Raw genomic sequence first — 13320 nt, 5'->3', positions numbered from 1 at the left:
GTCAAATGCTTGGAAATCTTGAACAAGTGATAAAGCAGGATCTCTTTGGTAAATCTTTGTCAGATTTGGGACTGACTTGGCTTGGCTTGGCCAAATGATTGGGAGAAGTATACCTGCCACCTTCTCAGGCTTTTATCAAGAATGCACTTGATATGTGGGGGCATTGATCATGGCCACAAAGATCTACAGAGAGGAGGCCAAGCATTGGCACTCTATAGCAGAGAGTGGAGGATGATGCCACAGCAGCCCACCAGAGTGACTGGAAGGGTGACGTGTCTGTGACAGAAATGATGAGCACTGGAAAAGGGGACTGGGACTTGCTTTTGAGGAGCCAATGAATTCTCTTTCCTTTGGGGTTTTTCTGTAGTCATGGCACTAGGTCTGGGGACTCCTTCTTACTTTGTCTACTTCAGCCTGATACAGGGGCACTGAGGTGGCTCAGTGCACAGAGCAGTTCAAATTCGACCGCAGACACAGAGCTAGCCATGGGACCCTGGGCAAGTCCTTTCATCTCCGTCTACCTTGGATTTCGCAACCCTAAAACAGGGACAGTGAGAGAACCCACCTCTCAAGGTTGTTGTGAGGGTAAGATGAGATGAAGTGCACAGTACTTTGTGAAGCTTAGAGTGCTGTGGAAATGATAGCTCTGATTATCCTTGAGCGTCATTGTTAACGTCTGACATAAAAAGGTCTAGAATCTGCACCAGACTGAGGTGGGTGGTGCTGCTAATGTCACAGATGGAGACTGGTCATGGGAAAGGCCCGGGCAACGCTGCTCAATTTCAAGGTCCGATTGTCTCTCTCCCTCGAGCTTCATTTGAGAACGTTCTCAGGGATCATTATTATTAATGAGACGGTTTGTGGTTGTGCAGAAAAGGATGTGGCCATCCCTCAGAACCAGCATGGCGGCACCACCTCGAGACAAGTGTGCACGAGTGTCCTCAGGGTGGCTAGACAAGGGGTCACCCAGAAGGCAGGCCTGCATTTTGGCAGGATGTCTGCTAAGCTGTGACTCTTTTCATCAGTCAAAATTCCTTAGAAATCGGGGGAGCTTGAGGCAGTATCTCTGCTTGAGCTGACAGCTCATTGAACAAGTCGGGTTGAGGGCAGCCATATCTCATGCAGTATCTTGCCATTTTTATCCTTATTTTGACCTTTTCTCCTAATCAAACATTGTCCTGAACACTTCCAGTAAAGTGACTCTGAAATGCTTGCTACATCTGTTTTCTGCCTCTCTCCTTTCTCCATCCTTTCATTCATTAATTCATTCAATAAGCATTCATTAACTCAAGACCTAGAGCTGGAAGGAATCTCAGAGGCATCTTACCTAAACCCCTCTTTTTACAGATGGGGAAACTGAGGCAGGCAGGGTGAAGTGACTTGCTCAGGGTCACGTAACTAGTAAGGGTCTGAGGCCAGAGTTGAACTCAGGAAGATGATTCTTCCTGACTCCAAGTCCAGCTCTATCCACTGTCCACGTAGCTGCCCTGCATGGAAAAGGTAGGCTTGGGGCCAAATTATGAAGGATTTTATTTTTTTCTAATTATATGCAAAGATCATTTTCAGCATTCACTTTTATAAGATTTTGAGCTCTACATTTTTTTCTCTGCCCCTCCCCTCCCAAGATGGCAAGAGATTTGATATAGGCTGTACATGTTCAATCATGGCAAACATATTTCCACATGAGTCCTGTTGCAAAGGAAGAATGAGAACAAAAGGGGAAAACCACAAGAAATGAAAAAAGAGAGGATGGCCTGCTTCAGTCTGCTGTGGCTCCACAGTTCTTTTTCTGGATGTAGACAGCATTCTCCATCATCCTAGATCCTTGCACCGCTGAGAAGAGCCAAGTCTGTGGGAGCTGGTCATTGCACAATGTTGTTGTTACCATGTGCAATGTTCTCCTGGTTCTGCTCACTCATTCAGCATCTGTTCATGCAAGTCTTTCCAGTATGCTACAGCTTGTTCAGCCATTCCCCAGCTGATGGGAGTCCCCTCGATTTCCACTTCTTGGCCACCACAAAAAGCTGCTATAAACATTTTTGTACACATGGGTCCTTTTCCGGTGTTTATTATCTCTTTGGGACACAGCCCTAGATGTGGTATTGCTGGGTCAAAGGCACAGTTTTGCAGACTTTTGGGTCCCGGATTGCTCTCCAGAATGACTGGATCAGTTATGAAGGACTTTAAAAGCCAAGTACAAGAGTTTGTGTTTTATCCCATAGGCAAGAGGCAGGTGCTGCAGGAGAATGGCATGGCCGGTTCTGTGCTAGAGGAAGGTCTGTGTGAAGGCAGGTAGGTGAGGGGCAGAGACTTGGTGGAGGAGATGGGTGAGGGAGTGATTATAACGGTCCAGGAGAGAGGTGATGAGGGCTGGGGCTGGAGCTTGGGGTTCCTGAGCAGAGAGAAAGGAGACAGCCTTGGAGAAGTGTCAAGGCTTGGAGCCGACTGGATCTGGGGAAGCAAGGAGGAAAGGGTTGAGTCTGATGCTGAGGATGCCTGTCTTAGGAGACGGAATCATGAGTCCCACATCTTTTGCTCTTTTAGCAGAAAGTGTTTATGATGTGTAAACATGAGGTTTCTGAAGTCTAGAATCTCCTGGCCTCTTCCAACTTTTGACCTCAAGCTATATTTTTCCCAATCATTTCCCCAATTTCTGCTGTGCCCATTTTCCTCCTTAAGTCACTGAGAATCACTATAGATGAAGTCTGTCTCAGTCAAAAAGGTTTTTGCCAAGTTTTCTGCAGAATTTCTCTACCTCTTCAGCCTGTGCAAGCTCTGTTGGGAAATAGGCTTCAATGAGCTCCATGGCTAATGGGGAAGTCTGTTGGCTGAGGGTCCCTGTGAGAATTTCCAGGTGAGTGGACTAAGTGGCCCATGAAATTGTTGCTTGTTGCCTTTGGGTGCCCTGTGAATCCCACCCTGCCAGGAGGAGCTGGCCTCCTTCCCTCCTTCTCATCTCATCTTCCTTGTGTCCTCTGGTTTTGTTCTCAGTGAGGAGAACAGCAGTGAGAATGTGGGTCATTTAGTCCAGAAGCAGGCCAGCTTGTTTGTGGCTGGGTAAAGATGGAGTGTCAATGAGGGTGTCAACAGTTCAGTAATGTTTTCTCTCTCCCTAAAATCTGTGGGGTTCTGAGCGCCCACCTCTGCCTTCCTTCCTGCTAGTCTCACAATGAAGAGCTGTTTTGGATCTTTGTCCCATTTCATGGGTCCCTGTGTCCAGAAAGGCACAGGGTCATTGCTTTGTGGCTCGATGGGAAGTTAGTGGCCACCTTGTCCGGCCCTTCATTTCACAGATGAAGAACCTTGAGAGGTCAAGGACGTGGAAAGTCACCTAGAGAGGACACAATAGAGCTGGGATTCTGACCTGGGGCTTCGAAAATGCCGAATGGGCCCTGCCTCCCAGGCCCCCTCATGCCTTGGGTGATGTCAGGGCTTGTCTGGGTCTTTTGCGAAGTGCTCATCTGTAAGCTTTCCAATGCGCAGGGGAAACTGCTTCCTAAAGATCGGCACTTAGGGTCAGTTTGGTCTGGCAGCTTTATCCTCAAAGTCCTCATCTTTACAATGGGGATAATACGGGCGCCTACTTCCTAGGGCTGTTGTGAAGATACATTGATTCAATATTTGTAAAGTGTTTTATAATATATTTACAAATATATTTATTTTTTATAATATAAATTTAACATAAAAATTATATTTATAAATGCTATTATTGTTACCTCTCATTTGATCCTCACAATAATGCTGGGAAGTAAATATTACCATCATTCCCATTTTATGGTTGAGAAATGGAGGTAGACCTTGGTTAAAGGACTTACCCAAGGTCACACAGTCAGGGAAGGGTTCAAGGATGGATTTAATCTGTGTCCTCCTGCCTCCAGGTCTCTTACTCTGTTGCCTGTGCTGCCCTCCAGGCAGCTATTAACCCACTTCAGAGCTATTACTGGTTTGCCAGAGGGACTGGAATTGAAGTCCCCTGACTCCCAAACCAAGGTGTTTGTCACTGCAAGATGCCTGGGGAGGCAGACACTCTGAGCCACGGGCTTCCGACCCTTAGTGGGGCCGTATAAGTATCAGCAACTGCTATTGGTTATTAGTTAGTCACTATTTTGCAGAAGCGTCTGAGGCTGACTCAGGCCCTTGGCCTTGTGACTCAGGGCCCAGCACTCTGGCTGCTAGCTCAGCCCGCCTTCATCCTGAGAACCGCCATTAGATCACAGCCCCATCCTGAAATCAGCCGGTGTAGCAACAAGCACCCCAGCACACCCAGAATGGCGGCTAGCACAGCTTCTTTGATCTGCTTTTCTAAAAGAAAGCAACTCAGAAACGGTTAACAATATGGCTTTAATCAGTCCAACATATATCATTTATCTAGTTTAGGGGGAAAAGTCAGCACCCTAACTTGAGAGAATACAAACAGAAGTTACAAGAGAAAATAACACAATAAAGCAGACAGGGCTTCTAGCTGTCTGACCTAGTTAGTCACCAGAGAGAGAAGCACCAACATCTGGGTTTTCAAAGCTGGAGGCTCAGCAGCCCCCAGAGTCTCATCTGGCCAAATCACACAACTCTTCCCAAAATGAGCCCCACAGCAAAACCTTGCCTCAGGGTATATATACCCTTCTCCAGGCTCAGAGACCATCACAATCCTCATGACTCACTTGACTACAAAGTAGCAAAAGTTATTTAAGACTTAAAGACAAGCTGTCTCCACAGGCTACAGGTTAGGGGGCAGAGGATGTTTTCAAGCCAAGAAAGGTGCTCAAGTTCAGTTTAGGCTTATTAAGGGGAAGCAAGATCTTCAAACTCCCATTCCCATTACAGCTGGTCAGTCTGGCTCTGAGTTAGGCAGCCATGGGATCAGACAAGGCAAAGCAGCGGAAGTGCTTCCCAGACCGTGAACCGCTTGCAGTATCAGCTGTCATTGGCACGAAGGTCACCTTGGGCACGACATCTGAGCGTCCTGCCGGGTGCCCTTTTAGAAAGGACAGTGACAGCCTTGGAAGCAGGATGACTAAGAATATGGTCTATGAGTGAGGCTTGAGGAAGACCTTGGTTTTGATGCCACCTTTGACATTTACCAGCCACAGGATGCGGGCAAGAACAGCGGTGCCTCAGGCATCCTGCTGTCGATGGAAAAGCGCCTGCCAAGACCCCCCTACTGGCCATCTGCATCACTGGAGGCAGTGTAGGCGCTGCAGGGATGAGTCACAGACTGGCAAGCTGGAGTATGCCCAATGTCCGGGTAGTGGCCTGGGCAGAGGGAGTGGGTCAGGCCTGGAGGAGGCTTTGGGAAGGGAGTGACAGCTGCACTCAGACAGAGCATGGGGCCTGGACTCAGGAAGACCTGAGTGCAAATCCAGCCTCAGACAAGGACTAGCTGCGTTTCACTTCTGCCCTTGTTAGCCTCATGTTCCTCTTCTATAAAATGGGGGTAGTAATGGCACCCCTCCCCCAGTGCTGCTGTAAGGACCAAGGGAAATCGCTTGGGTAAAGAGCTTTGTCTGTGCTGGGATGACATAGACTTGATGCATCACCATGGGCAAATCAGCCTCTCTGGACTTCTGTCTCCTCATATATAAGATGGGGATACACTTATGCTCTCTTTGGGTCTCTACAGGAACCAGATAGAATAATGTGTGTGAAGCAGAAAGTAAATGTTAGCCCTTATTACTATTGCCAGGCTTCTGACTCCTGAGGTGATTCAGCCTGAAGCACTCCCACTTGTTTATTCCATTCACCCACTGTTTTCATTTCCATTCCATTCAAGATTTCTTGTCTAGCCTCCAGTGTCCTTAACCTTTACTTGCAAAAACAGAAGGTTCTGTCACTGAAGGAGGGCTGATTATATGTAAGCAAGCAAATGGCTTTTTATTTTGCTTTAAAATGGTCTATTATTAAAGTAAGAAATATTCTTTGAGGCAGATTTCAAAATGTTGTTACCAAATCTCTCAGTTGGAAGGAAACTCAGTGGCTAAGTCTCTACTGAACCCCTGCCTGAGGAGAAATTCCTTCTCCAGAACATCAGAGAAGTGATGTTTAGCTTCTCCTGCAAAACCACCAGTGAAGGGTGTCATCTGTGTCTGAAGTACAGCTCATCCTGCTTCAGGAAAAGACTAGTCTTTAGCAGGGGAGAGAGAGACAGAGAGAGACAGAGAGAGACAGAGAGACAGAGAGAGAGACAGAGAGACAGAGACAGAGAGAGACAGAGAGAGAGACAGAGACAGAGAGAGAGACAGAGAGACAGAGACAGAGACAGAGAGACAGAGAGAGACAGAGAGAGACAGAGACAGAGACAGAGAGAGACACAGACACAGAGAGACAGAGAGAGACAGACAGAGAGAGAGACAGAGAGAGACACAGAGAGACAGAGAGAGACAGAGACAGAGAGGGAGAGGGGAGAGAGAGATGGAGAGAGAGAGAGGGAGAGACAGAGAGAGAGAGACAGAGAAAGAGAGACACAGAGAGACAGAGAGAGAGAGAGACAGAGAGAGAGTCAGAGAGAGAGAGGGAGGGGGGAGAGGAAGAGAGACACACAGAGACATAGAGACAGAGAGAGAGAGAGAGGAGAGACAGAGAGAGACACAGAGACAGACAGAGAGAGAGATGTAGAGAGAGACAGAGAGAAAGAGGTGAGAGAGAGAGGGGAGAGAGATGGAGAGAGAGAGAGGGAGGGAGGGAGAGGGAGAGAGAGACACAGAGACGGAGAGACAGAGAGATACTGCTTCTGTTTTTCCCCCCTCACCATTCTCCCCCAAGTGTCCCTCATGATGTTTCCCACCCCGGGATGTGTCACTCTTAATGTTTTCCTCCTCAGGGCTCCGTCTTCAACCCTCCAGCCTCTTGACCCAGTGTGAAGTCCCCTGTTCTTCACATCCTTTTTCTTCTTTGATCCCTTCATGAAGCATTTTTTTCCACTCTTTCAGGAAATCCTGCGCCCTCCACAGCCCGCTTAGAGCAGAGATGAGTAGGCCTTTTGGGTCAGTGTCCATGTGTTTTGTTATTGAGCTGTTGGCTAAGGCTCCTGGCTCACTATTGTGACAAATGATCTGCTTAGGTGCTTGATTGTTCACTAGGCTGGATTTTCAAGTGAAATGTAATTAAATGATGGTGGGCTTTGCTTTTTCTCCAGATGGGCTATTATTTGCATGGTGGTTGTTGTTCAGTCATTTTCAGTTGTGGTCCCTTTTGGGGGTTTCTTGGTAAAGACACTGGAGTAGTTTACCATTTCCTTCTCCGGCTCATTTTTACAGATGAGGAAATTGAGGCAAACAGGGTTAAGTGACTTGCCCAGGTAGTATGTGTCTGAGACCAGATTTGACCTCAGGGAGATGAGTATTCCTGAAGTCAGGCTCCCCTCACCTCTTTATTTGTATAGCTGCCTGCATCAGGCAGTTTTATTCCTCACATTCAGTACAAATCTCAATCATTCCAGAAGCGATGCCCTTGATTGAATGACGCACCTTGCCCCAACTCTGCCAGATGTCTAGGGGTCGCCGAACACTTGCTGGGTTCTCTGCACTCATTTCTCACCTGAGCTCCAATCTCGTATTTACAGCTGCCCAGGTGATATTTCTTCTCAGACACATTGCGTCATCGTGCCTAATTCACTATGTCTAAAGCTAAACTCTTTGTTACCTTGTGGGCAGAGGTGATACTCCAGGACACAGTGGGTTAATTTGGATCGATTATCAGGGACTTCAGTGAAATCAGTAGAGACAAAAAGTGGCTTGGATGGGAGGCTGAGGGAATTAAGAGTTTGAAGCGGAGGAAGGACAGCTGGGGTGGGGACTGTGCCATCGGTCAGTGCCAGTCTCATATCAGGGGAGTCCGGACAGAGAGAGGAGCGAGGAAGTTGAAGCTCATTTTTGGCAGGATAGAAGAAAGTCCAGTTCGTCTTCAGACCACAAAGGAATTGAGGCTTGCTTGGGCAGGCTGAGTTCACCTAGCAACTGAACCATGTGGAGCTAAGTGGGAAAAGAAAAGGAAAAAAAGAAGGAAAGTTGTAAATGCAGTAAGTAGGCTGGGCCCGTGTGGGGTCTAGTCCCTGGTCATAGAATCAGAGAAGGTTAGAAGGAGAAGAGATCCGAGAAGTTGCGTTGTCCAGCATCCATGGATGTGGTGGATTTGGAGTCAGGGGACCTGGGTTCTGGTGTTCACCTTGGGCACTTCCATCCCTGGGCTTAAATTTCCTCATTTATAAAATGCGGAGGTTTGACTAGACCATCCCTAAGGTTCGCTCTAACTCTCCATCGATATTCTTGGCCTTCATTTTCTAGATGAGTGAGGAAACTGAGGCAAAGCCCTTGTTTGAGGTCAGGTGCACTGAGCTTTGGCAGAGTGGGAAAGGTGTTGAATTTGGAGGCAGAAGACTGACTTGCTCCTTAGTAGCTGTCTGACTTTGGCCAGAATGGAGTATCAAGGTAAGCTGGCCTTGAGGCAGTTTAGAGCTGGCCTGAATCCTGCCTCAGACACTCCAAGCTCGAGGCACATCAGATCAGGTATAAAAGGACACCACATCTTCCGGTCTGGACAAACACTGGGTGTTGCTGGGCTGTGTAGGCTTGTTATAAGCATTTGGGGTTTTGTTTGTTCTTCTTTCAAACTGAAGGGCGGTGTGTGAGAGATGATAAGCGCTTATTTATTGAAGAATAAGAAACAATTTAAAGATATTTGGTGGAGAGGGCAGGACTGGACCCGGGGGAGGCAGGATAAGCTTGTATCACCTCAGGTTAACGAGAAGCATCTCTAATTGTTGGCCCCTCCCATTTCCTGCAGCATTTTCTGACACTGGGATTTTTCTGGGCATAGCTGGCTGGGTTTTTTTTTTTTAGCATCTGACTGGGAAATCACAGTATTAATGTGACATTTGTTTATGCTTGGCTTTCTCCCCTTTCTTTCCAGCTGAATGACAAATAGTCAGTTTGCTGTTGCCAAGCTGGTGGCTGGCAAAGGGCAGAGGGTGCTAGGCTTGCATCTGAATCACCTCCTTCCCTTCCCTCACAATGCAGGGTCTATGCTGGTTTCTAGGCAGCAGATTGAGTCTCCAATGAAATAATCGTTGTGATGCCCCCATGGCCAATGGGACTGATAAAGCTTGTCCCTGTAAATAACTGGAAAATGTGCACTGTGTCTTATCAGACAACAGTGCTTTACTTTCCTTTCTTGGCTGCAAATTCTGCCCAGGCCTTATAACTTGTTACTTCTTATGGGAGTAGCATTAGGTATACGGGAAGACAGACGGGACTGATGCATGTAATGGGGAATTGTTTGGGGAAATGGAACTAGAAATGAGTTTGCATGTAATTAAGAGAGTCCTGAAGGCCTTCCTAGAAGGCTGCTTTGATCAGATGTTGGCATGTATAGAATGTTATGAGCAAACTCTGTCCTTGGGTGGCAAAGTCCCATTCCACCTTCATACCAAAAACTGGTGCAGCGCATGGTGGTGCATGGTGGCCAGCATAGAGAAAGATCTGGATTCAAGTTCTGCCTCTGGCATAGAATGGTCATGCAACCCCAGGCAAGGCTGGTGATTGCTTTGGGCAACTCTCTGAGACGCTAAGCTCCAGAGAAAGTGCCAACCTTATTTGGTAGAGAGCTTTTCCTTCCAGGGGAATCACAGTTACCTTCCCTTCCTAATCCCTGAAAGCAGTCCAAGACTGTAGCTCTGTGAGAAGGGTGGCTAGAGGTTTTATTATCCCTATTTTACATATGAGGAGACTGAGGCTCAGAGAGATTCAGTGTTCTGTCCAATGCTACTCAGCTATGTCAGGGGCTGGATTTCAGCCCAGATCTTGTGTACCATACTGACTTTTGCCTCAGGAGAATCTGTGTCCTCTCTAAACTTCATGTCTCCGCCTGCATAGAGTAGGAACTTAAAAAAAAAATGTGTTGAATTGAATTCTGCCCCAGTGCCCCCACTTAACTCAGCATTTCCCCTGTAATGTTAATGGATAGAAGATCTTCCCCACCCATTAATAGGCTACGGAGGGAAGCTTGTTCAGGGGAGTCTGGCTAGGAGGAGGCTAGTTTCTAATTAGGCCCTGAGTCACATGGGTTGCGATGCTTAAAAGGGTATACATACTCTGAGGTTAGCCTTGTGCTTTAGGACTCACTCACTGGAAGAGAGCTCTTGTGGTCTGACCAGTTGAGACTCTGAGTAGCGATTAAGGAGCCAGATGTTGGTGCTGCTCTCTCTGGTGACTATGTATTTATTGCCTGGGTGACACAGCTGGATCTGTCTGTTCATCTGTGCTAATTTCTCAGACAGTTAGAAGCCTGGCTAGTCTTTATTTCTTTGCTTGTATTTTTTCTGAAGTTCAGGGGGCTGACTTTTCCCCTGAACTAATGAATGTGATTGCAAAGGATTGTTGACCCCTTAAACAGCTCTCTTTCCTAGTAAAGCAGATCTCAGAGCCCGTGTCAGCAGCCATCCTGGAGGTACCAGTGTGGCTGGAGCTACATCCCTCTCTTGCTTACTCCTGTGTCAGCCGCAGTTGTCTTTCTGTTCTCCTCTCCTTCCCTCTGCCCCTCAGCGTCACCCTCCCTCTAGGCCTCCTGCCACCCAAGACCACCCTGACAGTCCTGTCCCACTGGGGCCCAACCATGGCCTCAAGGCCCCCAGGGGCCTTTCTGTCTCTGTCTCCCCTCAGTCAACCCCGACTATTCCCAGGGCCTCCCTCTCTCTTACTGAGCAGACCCTGCACAAACCATTTGTCTTCTCCCTCAGTTTTCTCATCTGTAAAAGGGGCTGATAATGGCCCTTACTTCGAAAGGTTGTGGTGAGAATTTAATGAGATAAAATATGGAAAGTTCTTTGTAAATTGTAAAGTGCTGTATAAAGGCCTCCTATTATTATGGTTATTCTGTCCTGAGCCCCATCTACAGATAATTAAACCCTTGCTATTGTTATTATCTGCACTTCTGCTAATTAATAATCACCCATTCCTCTTCTCCTTCCCTGCTCCCAGTTAACGATCATTAAATGTGAGCCATCCTCCTCCTTCTCCTCCTGCCCTGCACTCAGGCAGTGGCCATCCCAGTCCTGGCTCTCTGTGCCTCTCCCTGGTTCTCTGTGCCTCTCCCAGTCCTGGCTCTCTGTGCCTCTCCCAGGTTCTGTGCTCTCTGTGCTCATAACCACAGGTAGTGGTTATACAGCATCGGCCTCACTCCAGACCCTGCGCCAAGGGCTTCACAACAGTGATCTCACTTGGTTATCATCATCCTGGGTGGAAGTGCTAATATAATCCCCATTTTTATGAATGGGGAAACTGAGGCAGACAGGGGAAGGACTAGCCAGAGTCACATAGCTGGGCAGAACCAAGGGCAGATTTGAACTCAGGCCTTCCTGAGTCCAGGCCCGGTGCCTGGAGCCCTGCCACGGACTGAATGAATGTTTGCTGACCTTGTCTTCCTCCCTCCTTCCTGGGCCCTGCTGTCATTTTCCACCTGTTTCCATCTATCCATCCTTTCTTCTGTCCTTCCATCATCAAAGATTGAGGACCTCATTGGAAAGGGAGCTGCTCCTGCCAGTGTAGAGGCCGACTGTGACATTTCCTCAGGAGTTACTGCACCCAGGCCCGGGGTGATCAGCTCTCTGAACCTTGGATGGGAGGCATCCATCCATCCATGGCTTGTCCCTTAGGCAAGGGAGCTTTCCAGCTGGGGAGCCCCCAACACACTGTCCACTGAGACCGGGCTGTCCACGCTGATGAAGAAGCTATGGTAACAAGTGATGCTGGCACAGCACTTGCAGGCTTGTAAGCTCCATATGTACACAAACTCACCCAGTGCTCATAGCACCCCCTGGAGCAGGTAATGGTCCTTGCCCCATTTTACAGAGGAGGAGCCTGAGGCTTGGGAGCTCATACAACCTGGAAATGCCAGGACATTCTTTGGTTAGTGGGAGAGGTTGGGAATGGGCAGGGACACGGAGACCCGATCACCCTATGAGGCACCTAGGTGGTGCAATGGGTCAGGAACACCCAGGTTCAAATCCAGTCTCAGACACCCATCAGCCCTATGACTTTGGGCAAGTCACTTAACCTTTGTTCACCTCAGTTTTCTTTACTGCAAATTGAGAATAATGACAGCACCTAACTCAAAGGGTTGTTGTGAGGACCAAACAAGGCACTCTTTGGCAAGCCCTTAGTGTAATCTCTGGTAGGTACAGAGTGAGGGATATAGGGATGCTGGTCATCTTGGCTGCTGTGTGCCATACCCCTCCAGTCTTAGTCATTGTAGCTCCTGGGGGAGCAGATCGAGGGGCATGGAATAAAAGCTCTCCTTCCTGATTCTTAGTCAAATGCTGTTTTCTCATTGTCTTGGCTACCTTTCAAGCAAAGCAATGCAGCTTCTCTGGGCCAGATGTGAGGGTCCCTAATCTGGCCAATGAAACGTTTGGTTCCTCGGAAGTTTTCCCATTCTAGTCTCAGGCTAATGTCCTGGTTCTCTTCTATCTGAGGATGATGGAAGGAAATGGGATTGAAGAAAGGACCCAGCAACACCCCCCCTGCCCCTCCCCCCAGTTCCTTTCATCTGTTCACTGATGAAAATGAAAGGAACAAGAAAATACGTGACCGCTTAGAAACCTTTTAAAAAATCATAGCGTCATGATGGCAGAGATATCATGGGACCAAACAGAAACACCCATGGAGAGGAGAGGGGCCAAGGCCACATTGGATGCGAGAAATGGAAGGTTTTCATTATGTTCACTGACTACAATCGACATGGGAGGGCAACATCATTTCCTTAAAAGTGAAAAGATACTCGGCCAGCTCATTGGCTGGATCAGCAATGGGGAACACGGCAGCCTGAACAAAGGCCTCCGACTTCTTGTTATAGAGAGGGGCACCTGGAAGAGAAGAAATACGCAGCCAGGAAATCTGAGCTCCTTGGCAGCACTCACTCTGTGTGAATGGAGCCGCTGGCTGGGTTGTTTTTCTCAGTAAATATAATGGTAGAGGAAAGGCCAGACACAATTTGATTTGGGGGGAATTGCCTGAAAAAATTAGGAAAAGGGGGAGAAAAAAATTCCCTGAAAAAATCTTTATGTCAACTCATTTGAATGAGGTATGTTGCTTATACAAGTAAACTAGAGTATCAAAAATGAAACAGTATTAACATTTAAACAATGTGGAGGCACATTCTCCAGCCCATCCAAGTATCTAGGAAGGGAAAACACTAATCATTTCAGTCATTAGAATCATTGCATCCGATGTTTTGGATGTAACCAGATGGCAATGACAGAGCAGTGGCCAGGCCTTGGAGTCCAGGTGATGAGTCCAAGTCCCACCCTCAACACATGCTGACAATCTGATCCTG

The sequence above is a fragment of the Petaurus breviceps genome, unplaced genomic scaffold (assembly GCF_028583685.1).
Source record: "Petaurus breviceps papuanus isolate PSGF00001 unplaced genomic scaffold, PetGlider_PUasm1.0 545, whole genome shotgun sequence".
Classification (NCBI taxonomy): Eukaryota; Metazoa; Chordata; class Mammalia; order Diprotodontia; family Petauridae; genus Petaurus; species Petaurus breviceps.
Note: the sequence above shows the minus strand (reverse complement) of the source record.